We start from the raw sequence: 20,678 nt of genomic DNA on the forward strand, positions 1-20,678 counted from the left end.
TGCATTTCCCAGACAAGACCAACCAGGGTCTCCTCCATAGGATCTGAATCTTGGGAGACAAACAAAGCAGACTTAAAACAGTTGAGAATAATTTGCTCCAGCAATGCTCTTGAGACGATACAGAAATTTTGGAGCTGCTGTATGAGTTCAGCTCATCACCTTTTCTGATTTTGGTAAGCACCTCTGAGTCTGACAAACTTACTTTTCCCCTTTAGGCCTGGAAAATCCCATGGATGGAGGAGCCTGGTGGGCTGCCGTCCATGGGGTCTCAGAGTCAGGCATGACTGAACTGACTTAGCAACAGCGGCAGGTTTATTTTACCCTCTGCGAAAGTACTCTAACTGATACAAGACCTATTTGTTGATTACTGATTGCCTGACCTTTAGCAAGTCACTTAGCATCCGTAAGTTCAAATTTTCACTTGTTAAATGTTAATAATATACATGTCCTATAAATATTCAGAATCATAAAGGAAATTATAAATTGTCCTCATCTTGCATTTGATTTTGTTACATAAAATAGACCTAATAATAATGTTCTACATGTTCTTATTTTGTAAGTTAAAAACGATGAACACAAATATTTATAATCTGTTTATAAATATTAATAAATATTATAAATATTAATTTATAAATGTTATAAAATTAATATTATATTATTGTTATAATATATAAATCGATATTTGTGTATTTTAAAATTAATGATTATAAATATTAATAAAATGTTTATAAATATTAATATCAATATAAACAGATATTTATAAATATTTATTTATAACCTGTATTATTTATCACATATATTCATATTTATGCATATATTTAATGAATATATTTATAAGTGCCTCCTAATCACATACCCATCTATCTTTATTGGTTAGGATAAAGAGAAGAATAAATGGAAAGCCAGAAGCAAAGCAAAGAGAACTCCACTGATTGTCAAAAGAATATAAAAGGGATGAACAGGAAATATGAAAATAATCCATAACACCAAAATGGTGTCTTTATTGTTATCATTCTAGTTTGTCTAGATGAATGTGGAAATTAGAATAGGGTTCTGTAGTATTTACTCTTGCTGACATGTAATGCAAAAAGATTGTAAGGCTAAGTATTTAAAACCCATTTAATGGCTTAAAAAATTGAGTGGCACAAAGTTGTTACTCTGTTTCTAAGGGAGTAGAATATGACTAGTGCTAATTATGGATATTTTTGTCATTCAGTTCAGTTCAGTTCAGTCGCTCAGTCGTGTCCGACTCTTTGCGACCCCATGAACTGCAGCACGCCAGGCCTCCCTGTCCATCACCATCTCCCGGAGTTCACTCAAACTCACATCCATCAAGTCAGTGATGCCATCCAGCCATCTCATCCTCCGTCGCCCCCTTCTCCTCCTGCCCCTAATCCCTTCCAGCATCAGAATCTTTTCGAATGAGTCAACTCTTCGCATCAGGTGGCCAAAGTACTGGAGCTTCAGCTTTAGCATCATTCCTTCCAAAGAAATCCCAGGGCTGATCTCCTCTAGAATGGACTGGTTGGATCTCCTTGCAGTCCAAGGGACTCTCAGGAGTCTTCTCCAACACCACAGTTCAAAAGCATCAATTCTTCACAGTCCAGCTCTCACATCCATATATGACCACTGGAAAAACCGTAGCCTTGACTAGACAGAGATGCATTCTATTAACACTCATGTTGTAGGTTTAGCATTTAAGAGATGAACAGACTCCTGTGCAGAAATCATATCTATCATCAGGTGATAACAAGGAGCAGGTTTAACGATGGACAACTTCTGTATTCCAAATGCAAGGAGGGTCGGGGACTTTTACCACTAGAGCAATGGTTCAATTAAGACTACGTCCCTGGGTTGCAGGGAACATTATTTTGCTCCCCTAGGGGATTTACCCTGGATAATCTTGGAAGAGTTTTACTGCAGTTACTAACATCTGAATCACCTCCCCTAGGTGCTCAAGGGTTTCCTCTTTGCATTTACAATCTACTCCACTGACCCCTTAGAATATCCTTGTAAAGTTCATATAATTATTGCACGGTAACACCATGCTGCAGCTGCATAGCAAAACTGCACTAATTTTTAACAGATCTTGGTCTGCTGTGTGACAAAACACATACTCTGTGAAGTGAAGCCAGCTATGAACTCTCTTTCTCCTCCTCTCCCAGAGTTTCCCTTGTGATGACCACTGTGAAATGTATCTGACATACAAGAGCCAGGATAAATGGAACGAGGCTGCTCATTAACTACAGGAGATTACGTGATGAAAATATTATTCCTTTTTAGTGTGTATGAAAAAATACATTATTTATAAGTATAAAACTATAACTGTTGCATAGCGCTTTCATGGTACAAATGATAAAGTTTTGAGGCATAAGGAAACAAACCTGGTAAAGTACTGTGCAAATAAAATTAACGTATCCACTTAAAAAATACATTTATCAAATGCCTGTTATGTGCCAGGAGCTGTGAAAGGACGGAAGATAATGATGGTTAACAAAACACATTCCTCACCCTCAAGAAAGTTACACAGGGCCACTGTTGTTGATGTTGTTGCGTATTAGAAGTGAAGTGACAGTCGCTCAGTCATGTCCGACTCTTTGTGACCCCATGGACTATATACACTCTATGGAATTCTCCAGGCCAGAATACTGGAGTGGGTAGCCTTTCCCTTCTCCAAGGGATCTTCCCAACCCAGGGACTGAACCCTGGTCTGCCACATTGCAGGTGGATTCCTTACCAGCTGAGCCATCAGGGAAGCCCATTGTTGTATATTATTAGTTGCGTTTCTGCCCATTGGGCTTTAACGCTCTACAGCATTGGATGGGAAGTTACAAAGATGCAGCATACGGGTTGATTTTTTTGTTGTTTGTTTCTTTGTTTTCACTTTGGTCCTCGATCACTTGAATCACACTTACATAGACGACTCACAAATTCAAATCTCAGCCTTGCTCATGAACTCCAGTCTTGTGTTTACAAAGTACTTGCCCAACCTCTAAATAACTTGCTGACCACTCAAACTCAATCTGCCTCAAATGGAGTCTCATAGTCTCCTCTCCAAACCCTAGTTAATCAACCATAAAAATATAGGTTCAATTTTGGGCCCATGTTGTGCCCTAAACAAGCTGTTAAGTCCAGGGAGCTGGATCATTTCCAGATGTCCTTTCTGTCTCCCTCATCCAGAATTGCCTTACACCAACCTTTTGTATTGCTTAGTGATTTCCCTTTCTTTCTAGGTATGGCTCTGGTCATGCTGACTATACTCGAAAACACTGGCATTCAACAGAAGGTCCTAAAATTCCTCAGTCTACTGTTGAAAGCCTTCCATCAGCCAGCACCAACTTCTCATCTGGCTTACATTTGACAGCTGCTAATGTCCAGACCACACAGGAAACTTGTTTGTAGAACATGCCAGCACATTTCTTCTTACTGTTCCTCCACCTAGAGCCTTCTGATCGGCGATCCCCACTTATCCTTCCAGGGCAATCTCAAAATGTATTCATTACTTCCATTAAGCATTTCAGATTCACCCAAGGTGGAAGAAAATTTCTAATTTATCTTTAATTCTAAGAAATTTGTTTTTTATAACATTTATGGTTCTTAATACTTTTAACATAAATTAAAGGTATGCATTTATATACCACATATCTCCTAGGAGACGTGAACTCAAAGCAAAATGTCTGATTTATCTTTATATATATATATGTGTGTGTGTGTATGTATCTATAGATAGATACATATACCATTATAGATATAGAAAAGTACATGTCACAAATGTATACCTGGATAAATAAACAAAGCTGGCATATCAATATAAGTAATGCCCAGATTGAAAAATAAAGAAATTAGCAAAATACCAGAAGCCACCTCATGCTCCCTTTCAGTCACTACTCCTGCCCCTATGGAGACCCACAGTCTTGATTTGTTAACAACAGAGCCTTATTGCAAACTTCATATAACTGGGATCAAATGAACACACTATTTTGTATCTGACTTCTCTGACTCTGGTTTACTTTTATGAGCACGTTGCTTCCTGTACTTATAGTTTACATAGTCTCATTACGGTACCATGTTTCACTGCGTGAGTGTATCCCTTTGTGTTTACACATTCTTCTGCAGAAGGGCTGGCTTCCAGTTATGAGGTATTATAAATAAGTGCCGCTTGCCTGGGTCAGTCTTCAGGTATGTAACACATTCGTAATACATTTCTTCACATATGTTAAGACATTTCTGTTGGGTATACAGTGTGTCTGCATCATTTTTTGTTGCTGTTCGTCACAGTATCCAATTCAGTGCTATTTTTTAAAAATTAAATAAATACAAGTGGTATATAGATTTTTAAGTTGTCTACACACTATGGACTTGTGTATCCTTAGGTATCAACACTTTGTTCAAAATAAATGCTTAAAAAACCTGGATTAATATGACTTTTTTTTCCTTAGCCTTGAAAGTATATGTCATATAAGTCATTAAAACTTTTGTATTATCTAGAATTTGTCGAATGGCAAAGGAATACGGTTCTAGTTATACCTGTACCCAAGACCGAGCTAAGCATGTCAGTGTGAATGGCCAAACCTGGCCCAACGTTTAGCAGAGCACAAAAGAGATGGGTTAGGTATGAAGTTAGTTCTAATTAAGGTTCTGAAAAAGAGAGTAAAATAAAAACAAAATCAGCTTTCAGAATCAGATAAGGTTTTAAAATTGTACATCAATTAATAAACTAGAGAAACCTTTTGTGTAAATATTTTTCACTGTCATATATCACTAATAAAGTGATCCAAATTGTTTTGGTTTATTCCTTCATCAACAGAGAAAACTGCATAGGTATAGCTATAAAAACACTTCACCTAAGACGAGTGAGGATCCTTCAGGGAGCAAATTGAACATATATTATTCATTTAATGCAGGTTTTTCTGTTTCTTTCTCCCCCCTCTCTCTTCCCTCTCTGTCTGTCTGTCTGTCCCTCCTTCCCTCTCTTCTCCCATCTCGTCCTCACACCCTTTATCTTTCTGGTAGCTGAGTCTCCCAGACCTCACACAAGGAGCTGAACGCAAGGATGTCTTTGAGAAGGGAAGCGTCAGAGACGGGAGAGCAGAGAAACAATACTTGGAAGAAAAGACAGCTCATGGTAAGTGCCTAGCGCTCAATCCCGTGGGCATACTGAGAAATGGCACAAAACAATGCATAATAATCTCAACCAAGGGGTGAGGGAAGTGGGGTATTTATGTAGCAACCTGAGAGTCACGGATTACCCGTCTCTTTTTCACAGGGATGGCTAATCCCTGGCACTTCTAGCCTAGCCTTTCAAACACATGCGCCTCACAGCCTTTGGTATTTCCAGAAAAAGACCTCAGCATAGATACAGACACAAGCAGTTAGAACTCAGCCAGGCCCCACTAAAATAGCAGAGTCTGACCGAACACGGAAAGAAGCTGACAGAAAGTACTCTTTCCTTCTGACACTAGCTCTTTCTTTCTTTTCGCCTCTCATTCTTTCTAACACCAGAGCCACTATAAAAAGCCACCAGTAAGTTCACCTTGATATATCCACTCCACATTTAAAACAAAATAAAATTAAGAAACCTAAACAATGGGGAAATAAGAGTTTAAACAATAAAAAGAAAGACAGAAAAGGTGAACCCAAGGTAGGTTTAGTCCCCAAATACTTTTCACACAAGGGGTGAATCACAGGTGCCCATGAAAGCTTTCTAGCTACCAACACCATAGGTAGACACCACACGATTCACATTATCTAAGGCAGAATAAACAATCCTGTTTCTCAGGAAGAGCACTTTTTACTGATACTAAGGTATCATTTCTACAACAGGCCTTCCTAAATGTGTGCACTGTTCCGTGTGCTAAACAATGTCATTCTCAAACTTCCTAGGGAAAGAGAAGATGTATAAAGCTGGATGGAAATGAAATCTAAGAGCTTCAGAGCAAACTAAGCCTGAAAGAAGTCATATCTCCTTTGAAAACTGTCCTCCAGCTTCAGAATATCGAAAACAGTACCTTCAGGAAAGAAGTGTCACAACCAGGAATCTCTAATGGCAGCAATAAGACATTGACCATTGGCCTGAAGACGCTTCAAGAAACAAGCAACCATCTCAGTGACACACTGACCTTTGAAGCGCTTCCAGAGGGGGATCAGGGGCAGGCAATCCAGTACCTTTGGAGGAAACCAAAATACAAGGATCAAGATCATTCTTGCTGTCATCAATGGCTATCCAAGCATGAGCGCTCCAGGGACTGCCACCACTCTGGGCTTCAGGGGCACTGAGAAAAAAAAGGGCTGGCAACCATCTGCCCCAGATGGAGTAACACAATTCCTCCAGCAATTATACCCCCGGCCACTTTGTTAAATTAAACTGACAACAGAACTGGGCGATCAGAGCTTTTGACCCTGTCATGAAAGTCTAACCCCTCACCCTGACCCTCTAGTCCTTGCAGCAGCTGTCATCAAGATGCTCTGTGGTTCCCTGGTTCTGACTAGCCATATCCTCTGTTTACATTTTCAAACGATTCACTCTCCCTTCTTGAAACTCTGTTCTATAATACACAAACTCACTTTTATCTTTCATCTTTTCCCTTAGCTTTTGCTTTACTTCCTTGTTTTAATGAAAACATTACTTTCTCCTAGAGATATAGCTTCCCAAGATGGTTCTGCCTTCTCTGCAAGCACATATCTTGTAAGTTTGAGGAGAAAGTTAGGTTTTGTTTGTCTGTTTTGTACTGGTCCTTGATATTGTACTAATCCCCCGTGTTGTTCAAAATAGGTTAAAAATAAGCCACAGTAACGTAGACATCTGAAATTTCAAAGCGTGACACAGAAGTTTCTCACTCCAAAAGCAGTCTGAAGGGAAGGTCAACTGACTTTCCTCAAACAGACTGCGCTTTTGCGGTTGTTCCGATCATCGTTTGACAGTAAGGTCATGTTGGTATCATTCAGCCAACAGGAAGGGGAAAATATTGAGAAGAATACACACTGTGTGAGCTTCACCTCAGCCAGACAGTGACATGTCACTTTTGTTTACATCTCATCAGCTATGAATCAGGCAATGCAGCACCAAGCTAACAAAAATAGTGGTTTTGAAACATAGACTTCTAGGGCTCCTAGGAAGAGGAAATAAGACTGTGGGTATCTACAGCAACTCAGTATTTTGGTCAACCAATAGCCATTTTTGTCCTTTGTCCAACTCATAGAGAACACTCTTTACTCCTAACAGAGGTAGGCCAAGTTACCATCCGGTCACTGTATCTGGCTCAAAATCAGGTCCCCCAGGTGACTGCCAGTCCTACATACCAACTCCACATGTGGCTCTTTTTTGCAGAGATAAAATATATGTCTTACTTCAGTGGACAATGTTGGAGTATGGAGAAGATATCCGCATTAGATATTTTCACTCCAAAAGAAAGGGGTAGGGAGATAACAGAAGACACATGGCTGTGTCAGGCTCACAGCAGTGTTGAAATTCGGGGGGCCAGGAGCTGGGAGTTATCCTCCTCTGGGAGGCAGTCGAGACTCCACAAACTGGTTCTATTCTTTGGAAGAATCCCTTTCGGTCCTCGCTCTCTGTGACCTCATGTTCTTCTCTCAGTAAGTGTTCTCCATCCTGCCACCTTACATGGCCATGTTGTAAATAAGGATTAGCTAAGTGTGACCTCCTTGAGGCAAGGCAGCCTTGAAGACTGTCTCTTGATTGCGGATCACTAGGGAAGTTGTGGGAAGCTGAGAGTTGTTTTTGCTGCTAGCCAGCATCAGAGATTTTTTAATCTGGTCTTGAGGTTTTCCTGGCAATATATATTTTCATTTTTCAAAACTTACTAGGCATGGATTTTTCTCTTTTTCTATAAATCCATGGTTCAACAACCACACCCAGAGTTCTTTCTAGATGTAACTGTTGAGCTGTGACTTTCTCTATGTTTAATGACTGTTATCTTGATGCCCTCCTGAAATAAATGTGAGCATAAGCCACACACTCTATTTCATCTTCAACCGGAACCATTTTGGTAAGAGAGAAAGTTGAACTGGATTGTGCCACTCCCCAAATTTTTTAATTCCTTTGTTACTATCTGGAGTCTGAGATGATGCTTTTCTGACTCGACACGGCCCAAATCTTTTAGACTCCATATATTCCCTTTCATTTCTGCTGGTAAATCAGATAACTTGTCATCGTGTAAGCCCTTCCTTATAACACTGTGCCAAGTCCATGTCTGACGTAGGGTGCAGCATGCTTGGGGCTGGTGCATGGGGATGACCCAGAGAGATGTTGTGGGGAGGGAGGTGGGAGGGGGGGGTCATGTTTGGGAACGCATGTAAGAATTAAAGATTTTAAAATTTAAAAAATTAAAAAAAATTAAAAGCAAAAAAAAATAAATAAAAGCAGAGACATTACTTTGCGGGGGGAAAAAAAAAACCAGCCAATTCACAGTAATTATATGATTCTTTTAAAACCTCTTCCACTAAACATGCCAGCTGAGTTAGGCAAATCATCTGTCACCAAAGTGTTACCAGGAGGGACACTCTTCCAAATGTTTTGCCCCCAACAAAACATGAGTTGCCTTTTTGCAAGCTTCCACAGCATGTCCACCCTGCTTGCTTTCCTATTAATAAGCCAGTGCCATAGAAAATCTCCTGTGCTGCCAATTCACTTCTGCTCAAGATCAAACCTATCAGCTATTGAATAGGTATGCAAATTCAGTGACTTAATGTAATAAAAGCTAATTCTCACTCAGCCATCTTCAGCTGTGAAAGTTAAGATTTCCTGGCAGCCTTCCTCTAAGGGGTCACTCCTAGACCCTGTTATCTTCTATCACGTCTCTGTTATATCAAAATTCTTTTCCTACCCACAAAATTTGGAAGAGAGAGAATGGGCCAAGGAGTTTTCAATTGGTTTGAGAATTCAAGCCTAGAAATAGCTTACATCATTTCTGTTCATTTACTTGAGCATAACTAATCATGTGAAAGTGTTAGTTGCCCACTCACGTGTGACTCTTTGTGACCCCATGGACTATAGCCCACCAAACTCCTCAGTCCATATGACTCCTACCAATTCCTTTGGAATTAGACTAGTAGAGAAGTCTAGTCTTCTCTACTCCTAGGGAAAAGTCATACAATTGATGAGATTCAAGCAATTTCTGCTGGAGTTCAGACTTCTGGTCAACAAATACCTGCCTATATACACACAAAATTCTCACTCATAACAAAACCCAAGTCTCCATGAAATCATTCCTTCTCACTAAATTTCTGAAACAAAGGATGAGTCCCAGCCTTCTCCCTCATCTTCGGATATGGTTTATCCTGATCCCAGAAACTCTGGACTAAAATGATGATGTTTTCTTCTTCCCACCCTCACAAATGCACACACCACATATAGTTGTGAAATAGGGACAGGATATCACCCTAAATATTTCCATTTAGAAAAGTGAAGAATATAAATCTCACTGGTCCAAATAATTCTTCAGCATTGCTGGCAGACACAGTGAAAGCCTCCTACTGGGGGTTTATCATTCTAGTTATCTGGGAGACATCTCTTTTCTGTTGGTCTCTGTGGACCTTGGACTCCCACCTTTGGAAAACTTTTTGTTCTAAATCACATCACTGCCCTGGCTAATAAAAGCAGTTTGAACATTTTTCTTCAGAGAAGTGACTCAAAAATCGGTCTATTTCCATTTTTTGGTCCTTACATCTTACTGTTTTACGTTAATTCTGAAAATATCCAGCAGAGGCAGATGGAGGGAAGGCATCAAAAGGCAGATGCACTGGTTATTCCATCATCTTGTTAAAACATTGACAACATCGCTTCTTTTTCATACCAATGGCCAGAACTCAGATGCATGGCCCCAAACAACTACAAGGGAGGCTGATAACTGCTGTCTTCTGATGTGACCAAGAAGAAGAAATGGGGCTGGCTAGACCCTGAAACTCTTCCCCACTCTCTTAGAAAACGCGGCTCCTTGAGAGCTGTCATTCACCTCCACCGTTTTCCTCTCCCCCAGAACCATCGTTCTCAGTAGTTCTATTCTTCTCTCTCCTGCCTCAAAATCTTGGTATTTGAAAAATCTTCCTTTTTACCTTTATTGTCATTCACATGGTTAATTCATTCAGACTACAGTCCTCAGCTTTCTTGATTTCCTCAACTCTGATGATTCTCTCCAACATGCTGCCTTAACCACCTACTCAGATTCACATCCTAGAATTTATCATCACCTGAAACAGCTCTATTCCCAAGAGACTAATCCCCCTTCTCTCTATGCCTGCACCCAACTCAAATTTGTGGTCCAGACAACATCATCTTTCTTACCACAAGTAAGGTGAGTAAGGTGAAGTTGCTCAGTTGTGTCCAACTCTTTGCGACCCCGTGGACTGTAACCTACTAGGCTTCTCCATCCTTGGGATTCTCCAGGCAAGAATACTGGAGTGGATTGCCATCTTACCACAAAAGTGCATTTATAATCCACTGTGAACCCTTTTAATCCACTTTGTGCTCACCAATCCCTATTACTCCAACTGTCTTAGACAACTGACCCCTTCGTTCAGATCAGTTCAGTCTCTCAGTCGTGTCCGACTCTTTGCGACCCCATGAATTGCAGCACGCCAGGCCTCCCTGTCCATCACCATCTCCCACAGTTCACTCAGACTCATGTCCATCAAGTCCATGATGCCATCCAGCCATCTCATCCTCGGTCGTCCCTTCTCCTCCTGCCCCCAATCCCTCCCAGCATCAGAGTCTTTTCCAATGAGTCAACTCTTCGCATGAGGTGGCCAAAGTACTGGAGTTTCAGCTTCAGCATCATTCCCTCCAAAGAAATCCCAGGGCTGATCTCCTTCAGAATGGACTGGTTGGATCTCCTTGCAGTCCAAGGGACTCTCAAGAGTCTTCTCCGACACCACAGTTCAAAAGCATCAATTCTTCAGCGCTCAGCCTTCTTCACAGTCCAACTCTCACATCCATACATGACGTAGTTAGACTAATTCCTTTTCCTTTTGCCCAATCCAATAATCCTCTAATTCTTTCACTAATTCTTCCAGTTTAGTTTCTTCGATCACCATTTCAAAAATATTCTTGCCAAACAGTTCCTCTCTATTATTCATTAAACCCATTTTGAAAGATACCAACCTTGAACGAAACCAGATAGTCCCTTTCCTTCTACTGTCATCCAAGCAACTGGATACAGCTTGAGAAAATCACACATGATCTTCAAATTAAGGGGCCTTAATGCTTGCCTTAAATCAGACTTCTCTCTGGTTCACAAATCTTGTCCACTTTCTACAACAATCATTTTAAACTTTTGTGCTCCCCACAGAACTCTGACTCTCCAGATGCTCACCCAACTCTCCTTGCTTAAAACAAAGAGAATTGTAAGCCATTACACAGGAATCCTCTGTCATCTCTCTATCAGCCCTGGAAGACTACTTTCTTCCTTCCCTGAGTCCCTTCACCTCTCTCGTTACAACTGAAGAAGTGCATATTATCCTGCATCTAGCTCACCTATACTTTAGTCTTCTTATCTGATCTCAGAGGAAATCAATGTGTTCTTCTCTGTTATCTGTCTCACTCCAATACTGAACTTTTCTCAATAGCATGTAATTCCACTTAAGTGTGTTCATCTGAAAATACAGTGAAAACATTAAAAATTCTCATTTATACCCAGATATTCCATCTCCATCTGTTGATGACTGCTAATTCCCTCCTGAGCTTCAGTACACATCATCTTCAACCACTCTCCTAACACACAACAATCAGCTTGCACTGAACACATCCAAAGCTCTAAACACTGGATATTCAACGCTCTAAGCTCTTTTTATATTTCCCCCTCTCTCAGTGAATGATACCACTGTTAATCCTTTTCAGAATGTCAAGTGCCTGGGAGTCATCTTTGGCCAAATCCTCTCTTTTTCTACCTTCATTAAGAAATCCAAAACACCACATCTCCTAAATGCACCTCGAATATATCCACTTCTATTTCCATTACCACCACCCGCCTGGACCAAAGACCCTCACATCCTTCTGGACCGTCATAACACTCCCTTTCCTCTTTCAGTTTTTAAATTCCCACTTGACCCTGTTTAATCAGTTATCTTGCCTGCAATCAGAGTGGTAGTTCCTAAGTACAAATCTGGTGAGGCATCACATCTGTGCAAAATCCTTCAATGAATTATTTTTGCTCTTTGCTCTTGGTTGTTCTTCAGTCACTCAGTCCGTGTCCCGACACTTTGCAACACCATGGACTGTAGCACACTAGGCTTCCCTGTCCTACATCACCTCCCAGAGCTTGCTCAGGCTTATGCCCATCGAGTCGGTGATGTCATCTAACCATCTCATCCTCTATCCTCCCGTTCTCCTCCTATTTTCTGTCTTTCCCAGCATCAGGGCCTTTTACAATGAGTCAGTTCTTCGCATCAGGTGGCCAAAGTATTGAAGCTTCAGCATTAGTCCTTCCAACGAACACTCAGGACTGATTTCCTTTAGGATTGATTGGTTTGATCTCCTTACAGTCCAAGGGACTCTCAAGAGTCTTCTCCAACTCCGCAGTTCAAAGCATCATTTCTTCAGTGCTCAGCCTTCTTTATGGTCCAACGTTCACATTCATACATGACTACTGGAAAAACCATAGCTTTGACTAGACAGACCTTTGTTGGGAAAGTAATGTCTCTGCTTTTTAATATGCTGTCTAGGTTGGTCATAGATTTTCTTCCAAGGAGCAAGAACCTTTTAATTGCATGGCTACAATTACCATCTGCCATGATTTGGGAGCCCAGGAAAATAAAGTCTTTCTCTGTTTCTATTGTTTCCCCATTTATATGCCATGAAGTGATGGGACCAGATGCCATGGTCTTAGTTTTTTGAGTGTTGAGTTTTAAGTCAGCTTTTTTATTCTCCTCTTTCACTTTCATCAAGAGGCTTTTTAGCTCCTCTTCACTTTCTGCCATAAGGGTGGTGTCATCTGCATATCTGAGATTATTGATATTTTACCCAGCAATATTTGCTCTTGGGGTAAAATTAAAATAGTTCATATGGCTCAGCATGGCCTGGGCCCTAAATACTGCTTTAGTCTCATTTCATACTATGACAACCTCAGCTTTCAAAGCTTTAGTGACATTGGCCTTCTTTTTAATCTTCAAACAAAGCATGCTTTCTCACCACAGGGCTTTACACGTGACCCTATTTTTGAATATCAGCTCTCATAATATTTTTCATCAATTCTTTCTTACCACTTTAGTTCTCAAAGCAAAAGCTATTTTCCCAGGAGAGATTCCACTGACATGTAAGACTAGGTCAAACTACCCTTTTTCATGCTAACATTGTACATGTGTGGGTGCTAAGTCACTTCAGTCGTGTTCGAATCTTTGTGACCCTGTGGACTGTAGACCACCAGGCTCCAGTGTCCATGGGATTCTCCAGGTAAGAATACTGGAGTGGACTGCTGTGCATTCATCCAGGACCTGACCCAGGGACCAAACCTGCAGTTCTTACATCTCACCTGCATTGGCAGGCAGGTTCTTTACCACTGCTGGCAACTAGGAAGCTCACTAACATTGTGCATTGTTCATTTCCTTCATGAGATTTATAATTGCATATTTATGTATAGGATACAAATTTATTTATGCCATTATTTCAGTGGAATCTCAGTCTCTCCCTAAAAGCTTGACAATTATAGGGACTACGCTTAACTCTCTGATGGATATTTACAACACCTAGCACAGGACAGAGCTATAGAGACTACTCAGTAAATACTGCTAAATAAAATCTATTAATTAATTTCAGAATGCCAAGATAAAGAGGAAAACACGGTATCCAGATATGCAGCTACTTTATGCAGGGATGAACTAAGGAGGAATGGATGGAGAGTATACGCATTATGCATTATTCAGCCCCCTATACTATGTCCCTCAGTTTAATTTTTGTTAAGTAGTGGATGACAGATAGCTCAAGATTATCCTTGAAAAATAGAGAGAAGGTATTCTGTGTTACCACTTTAATACAGATCCCACTAGGCTTGGGGTCAATTAATATACTGTACACATCAGGAAGATAAGTGTAGTCATAATCATGCAAAAATAATTTTCACTATCTCAGACAAGCCTCCTGTGAAAACCCTGAGTGAGACCAGTACCATATTTCAGGAACTTGAGATTGAGATAACTCACAGTTAAGTTAGAATATCTTCTGCTAGAATTGTCTCCTTCCAGTGTGAGTTTCAGAGAAGTCATATAATGGAAGAGATCGGATTCTACATCAATCAAAATGGTGAAAAAGCAGGATAAATTCTTGACTGAAAATTAAAAACATGTTTTCAGTCCTAGGTTTGTCACTGTGTGACACTTTATACATTGAATAAATTCTCTGAAACTCAGTTTTGTACCCTTTTAAAATGCAAAGGTGAATTTATAAAATCTCATTCCCATCTAAGATTCTAAGACTCTTAACTCAGCATCTTTGTATGTTTCAATAAAAATCATCATGGGCTATTTAGAATTCATCTGAATATAGGGTTTAATCAACTACTGAAGGGTCAAATATAAAATCCAAAAAGTGAGAACACAGACACACACATACATACAAATAGAAAACAAATAAATAAAACATCAAACCCATCAATGGTTTCTTATTCTTGGCCCACTTAGTTCATTTGTTGCTTGATATCCTAAAGAGACATACTTGATCCAAATTTTATGCTCTTGTTAAAAATTAATATGAATATCCCAGCAATTTCCCCATTGGTTTTGCGATTATTATTTCCTACAATGTTTGGCAAGCACATGGGTGGCATGAAAATATAACTCGTCCTGATTTGCTTTCCTTTCAGTGGGTCTGGATATTATCCCAGAACAATGAAGCACAAAAGGTTAAGAGAAGTACTAAAATGAAGTAGAGATTCAAGTTAGAAATTTCTCATACAGCTAAGGAAGAGTCTCTCTAAAAATAGCTACCTATATTGAAGAGAGAGCTTCCTTAAAGCAGTAGCTACATATGGGGCTAGATTATTAAAAAGAGATGCTTGTGTCATAAAACTTGGAATAATAAAAACAGCACTTGCTTAAACTAATAAAGGTACATTAGGGTGTCTGAAATGGAAAGATTTGCTAAAGAGAGCAACTGCTCTGTAATGGCCCAAAAGGGAAGGAGGTAGAAAGGAGGAATCTTCTTGCTGCAGCGGTCCACATTTTGAAGCTTCAAGTCATCTCAAAACAAGAATAACCCTCATTCTTTGGTGGGGATAAATAAGGTCGTCTTCATCAGTTATATGCTGATAGATAAGTCTAAGCTTCTGAGGAGGGCAGCTGAGGAGATCGGAAACCATCCACATACCAGCCCTCCACATGAAGAATAGATTCTTCAGAATAGATTAGATTCATGGATATTATTCTTAGAATAAAATAAATTCTTGGATATTATCTGCTAGCAGTTATACAAGTGAGGACTCTAGATTTGTGGACTTCTCTGGGATAGCAATTTTCTTTCTTTCTGTCTTTTTTTTTTTTTTGAGTATAATCATCTAGGTAATTTTCCAGCCCTTGACCAAATGGTTTGTGAGGTGGGTTACTTCTGATCAGTGGCAGAATGGGGGAAACTTTTTCATTCAAAGAAAATTTTCCTTGGGATGTTGAGTTTATTTTTGCATTGCCAAAGCTGTTTGGAGAAGTCCACTGAAGAAATCTCTACCAAGAAAAGGTATGCAAGTTCTTGAACCAAGGACACAGATTTGCTGAATAACCAGAACCAGGTTAACCAGGTTAAACTGCAGAAACTGACTGCCTCTTGGCAAGATAAAGAAAATATAGAAAGGACTTTGTACCAATCACTCAAGAGACTGACCAGCTAAACAACGTTGCCTTCCATTGGTCAAGCTTTAAATGTGTGACTTGGGCGTTGATAATGTTCTGGGCCTGGGAGACTCGTTACATACAACCAAGTCCCAGCAACAGTGGCTGGGATGTCTGAAGCATCTTGAGAGCATTGTTTATGCTCTACAGATTTATAAAACCATTTGAATACGTTCGGGCTTAAAAGGATATGTTTACTTCCAGGGTTGTTGTAAACATTATTTTCATAAATTAGCAAATAATCTACCCATTAGTGTGGCTTCCCAAGTGGTACTAGTGATAAAGAACCCACTTGTCATGCAGGAATCATAAGAGACATGTGTTTGATCCCTGGGTTGGGAACACGCCCTGCAAGAGAACACAGCAACCCACTCCAGTATTCTTGCTTGGAGAATCCCATGGACAGAGGAGCCTGGAGGGCTACAGTCCACAGGGTCACAAAACGTCAGCCATGACTGAAGTGACTTAGCACATATGCACCCTGCCCATTAGTGAGGCAAATGGAAAAGAATAGTGGTTTCCATTTGAATTCTCATAGATTGGTTTTCCAGGAAGCAGACCCTGATATGGAGATCACTGTGTGCAAATCATTTCTTAGGGGGTGTTTTCAGGAACAACACCTACAAGGAAGTGAGGGAAGAATTGGGCTGAGGGAGAAGTTGAACTCGGGAGTGGTTATCACAGAGGCTTTGCTGAGCCCATGGAAGGTTCTGGAGTCTTAAGAAGAGTCCTCGATGGAGGTAAGGGAGCCAGCCCTTTGTATTCCCCACTTTGAGCAGCCATGGGATGCATGCAACAAGAGAGTATATAACTCTGGGCAAGATAGTTTCGTTTTATGCACAGCACTTCTTAGAAGGGAGCCACTGAGCTGTGGCCTGTGAGTTCCAGCACAGGCTGACTATTACAGCATTCACAACACCAATGCGATGCTTGAAAAATTTTACATATTTCCATTTGCTGTCTGTGTGGACAGTCCAAATTGCTGAACTGACCTTTTCCTCAGTTACTACATCTGAAAATGAAGTACCTACAACTATAAAGGTGTTTTAAGAATAAAATACAGCTAAAGGAATTAGACTGGATTCCAGCTTAGAGTAAGCAATTCATAAATTAGTTGTTATTCATTTTCATAGTCAGGGCCTTCTAAATATAATCAACATGGTAAAGTATCTAATAATGTGGCTGTTTTACATTAGTCTCAGTTTTCATATTTGAAACTTCACCTGCTTGCTAAAATTTACTGGTAACCTGCAAAGCCATACTCATGGTGCTTTTGTAGTCATTCGAGGACATGCACAAAGGCATGGGAAGGCACAGTGGAGCCCACCGTACAGAGCCCCAGTTGAGGTCCAGGAAGGTGATGATAATATATCCTCTCGTTTCAGCTCTTGAACTAAAAGCAAGTGTCCTTTGTGTGGTCTACTGAGTTCACATTTATATTTTTGTACTTTCTCTTGGTGATTTTTCTATTTAAAATGGCCTCCAAATGAAGTGCTTACGTATTGTCTAGAGTTCCAAGTATAAGAAGGCTGTGATATGCCTTATGCAGAAACTATGTGTGTTAAATAAACTTCATTTAGGCTTCATCCAGTGCTAATGTATCAATATAATACTTAACAAGGTGTCTTTCAACAGAGACACTCATAAAACAAGGTTATATATTGACTGGTTGACAAAAATATTGTAAGCTAAGGCTGGCAGGATTCTAAACCTGTATTTCCCCTAGGAGGAATGGTTCAGTATTTGCTAACTCAGTGTTCATGGCAACTTTATAGAATATAACTAGCATAAATGAGAATCAATTTTACTAATAAAATAAAGTAATAATAGTAATAACAAAAATAATAATGTATTCTTTCTTGAGTTCCAGGTATTTCACATTTATTCTCTAGCAAGCAATTGCTGCCTATCTCAGATACCCTCAGCTCACTGCTACATTTGCCTGAAGCTGGGGCAAACAGTTGTCTGTATGCTGATCACTGTCTGACTCAAGAACATATATGTCTCTGCTTCCAGCTACGAGGTCTTTCTGCTACGCCTGAGTGCTATTCAGAAATGTGACCAGATGAAAGCCCCAGGGGCAACTAACCAATAAGAAACTGGAGACGGTAGATAAATATCCCAGCATTCCAGTGATCCTGTAGGATGATTCTGAATTATAGTGCATCTCAGAATTCTCCAGCAGAATTGAGAAACCGTTTCCTGTAGGGATAAACCAACCACAGTGACCAGTCTCTAAAGGGGCCCCCAGTGATCTCTGTGCTCTGATACACCTGCTCTCTATATTCCCTGCCCATATTGACTGGGGCTGATCCATGCAATCAGCATGATCTCAATGAAGTGATACTGTGTGACTTTTGAGGATAAGTCACGAAAAATATTATGGGTTCAGCTTTGTCCTGTCTTAGATCACTTTGTCTGGGGGAACAGGGCTGCCATGTGTTGAAAATTTTCAAGTTGCCTTATGGAAAGGTATAGATTATGTATGTGCGGGTGCTAAGTTGCTTCAGCTGTGTCCTAGTCTATGCAATCCTATGGACTGCAGCCGGCCAGGCTCCTCTGTCCATGGGGATTCTCTAGGCAAGAATACTGGAGTGGGCTGCTAAGCACTCCTGCAGGGGATTTTCCTGATCAGGGATCAAACCTATATCTCTTCTGTCTCCTGCATTGGCAGGTGGATCTCTACCACCAGTGCCACCTGTGAAGCCCCATAGGTTATGAGGAACTGAGATTCACTCCCAGCAGCTTGCATTAACATACTAGCCATGTGAGTAAGCCATCTTAGAAGCAGCTCCTTCAGTGACTGCATCTCTGATCAACACCTTGACCGAAACCCGTAAGAGCCTCTGAGGCAGAACCAGCCATCTAAGCCACCCTCAAATTTCTCATTAACATAATCTATGGGACATGATAAATATTTATTGTTGTTTTAAGTCACTTAATATTGGGGTGATCTGTCATACAGCAGTAGCCAGCTAATGTGCCTGAATACTAATACAGATTTCATCGGCCTGAGTTCTTTCATCCACTTCCCTCACTCTCACAGGTATGCTTCATAGGATCATCTCAGAAATAAACTCCACATGCCTATCTCTTTACTTGGGGATTTGCTCTTAGGGGAGCTCAAACTTTGACTCTTGTATTGAAAAGAACATACTTTGAATGGGATCCTAGGATTGCATCACTCACTGTCAGCAGAGCCCATTTATGGTGCTAAGAGGGTGATGACATCTGGAAGACTGTGATTTCATAATTACTGAAACTCTCACTTTTGCTTTATTAAGAATTAGATGCAAGTAGAAGGAAACATGGGGCTTCCCAGGTGGCGCTAGAGGCAAAGAACCCTCTTGCCAATGCAGGAGAAGAAGAGACAAGGGTCTGATTCCTGCGTGGGAAAGACCCCCTGGAGGAGGGCAAGGCAACCCACTCCAGTATTCTTGCCGGGAGAATCCCATGGACAGAGGAGATGGGTGGTCTACAGTCCATAGGGTCCCAAAGAGTGGGAGGCAGAAAGGAATATATCGGCTTAGGCAACAGCTGCAGTTCTTGAATGATATTGGGAACCCTGGCTTTTGTTAACCATTCTAGCAGCCTTGAAGGAGTGTAAGTTAATCTGCTATTCACTTCAAGTATTTTGTGAAAAACAGGAGGCATCCATGTCAAAATTTAAAGAGAATCCCCTTCCCTGTAGCTGGAGTGTCAGGTCAAGTATTTGATCATAAGGGTAGTAGACCTTTAAGGACTTCGTAAACCAGTGGCTGTCTTATGTTAAAGTGAAAAGCCTTATCAGGGACATGTAATAGCCTCAGATGAAGTGCACGTCTCACAAAACGATGCTTGGCTTCTTCAATATCTACTCCTGCTTCCCCTCATTGCCTCTAGACTAACAACTAGAATCAGTCTACGCCTCACACAGAGTAAGTGAAGTCTTACTTTGGCAGAGACTTTCTTATTTACCCAGGAATGACAGGATTTTGTTAATGTGGACCAGAATGCCTACTGAGACAAAAATGGCAGTGGATCTTCAAGATGCTGTACCAAGAAGTGTGAAATTTGAGGCGGGATGGAGGAGTTTATTGATATGGGAGTTCTCACCTATGACCAAAATTGAATATCTTGGCAAGAATATTAGGATCAGATTCAAATATCAAAATGGTATGGCTCCCATAGTTTAAATAGTAGTGGTCTACAGTAAATGAGGTGTAAGTACCAGAAATCCTTTGATGTAAAATTTAGGAAGGAAACAGAGAGGTGAGCACTGAAATAGATTTATTATATGGAATCAGATAACCACCAGCAGAGTACTTCCTGGGAAGCTCAGAGATAGCTCCATCTATTAAAGCAATAAAAATACACTAGTGAGGAGAGAGGCAATGACTTCACTGAGAAATGTAGTAGTGACTGTCCTCTATGTGTGCGCACAGGCTAAGTTGCTTCAGTTTTGTCCAACTCTGTGCAATCCTATGGACTGCAGCCTGACAGACTCCTCCGTCCATGGGATTCTCCAGGCAAGAAGAGTGGAGTGGGTTGCCAAGCCTTCCTCCAGGGGATCTTCCCGACCTAGGGATCTAACCCTAGTCTCTCACGTCTCCTGCCTGGCAGGCAGGTTCTTAACCACTAGTACCTGAAAAGCCCAATTGTCCTCTGCAGACAAGATTAATAATAGAAGATGCTGCTGCGGATCTGGGTTCATTAGTATCAGTGGGTTAGTAGGACTCGAGGAGAGCAGAGGCAGGATGGTGGCACCCCACAATCAGGCAGGGTGGATGGATGACTATCATAGGCAATAAGGCCGGACTGGAAAAAGGAAGGCCTTGACACTCCTGGAACTGTTGCAGTAGCTAATAATCCAA

This window comes from Ovis aries, chromosome 15, assembly GCF_016772045.2.
Source record: "Ovis aries strain OAR_USU_Benz2616 breed Rambouillet chromosome 15, ARS-UI_Ramb_v3.0, whole genome shotgun sequence".
NCBI classification, from domain to species: domain Eukaryota; kingdom Metazoa; phylum Chordata; class Mammalia; order Artiodactyla; family Bovidae; genus Ovis; species Ovis aries.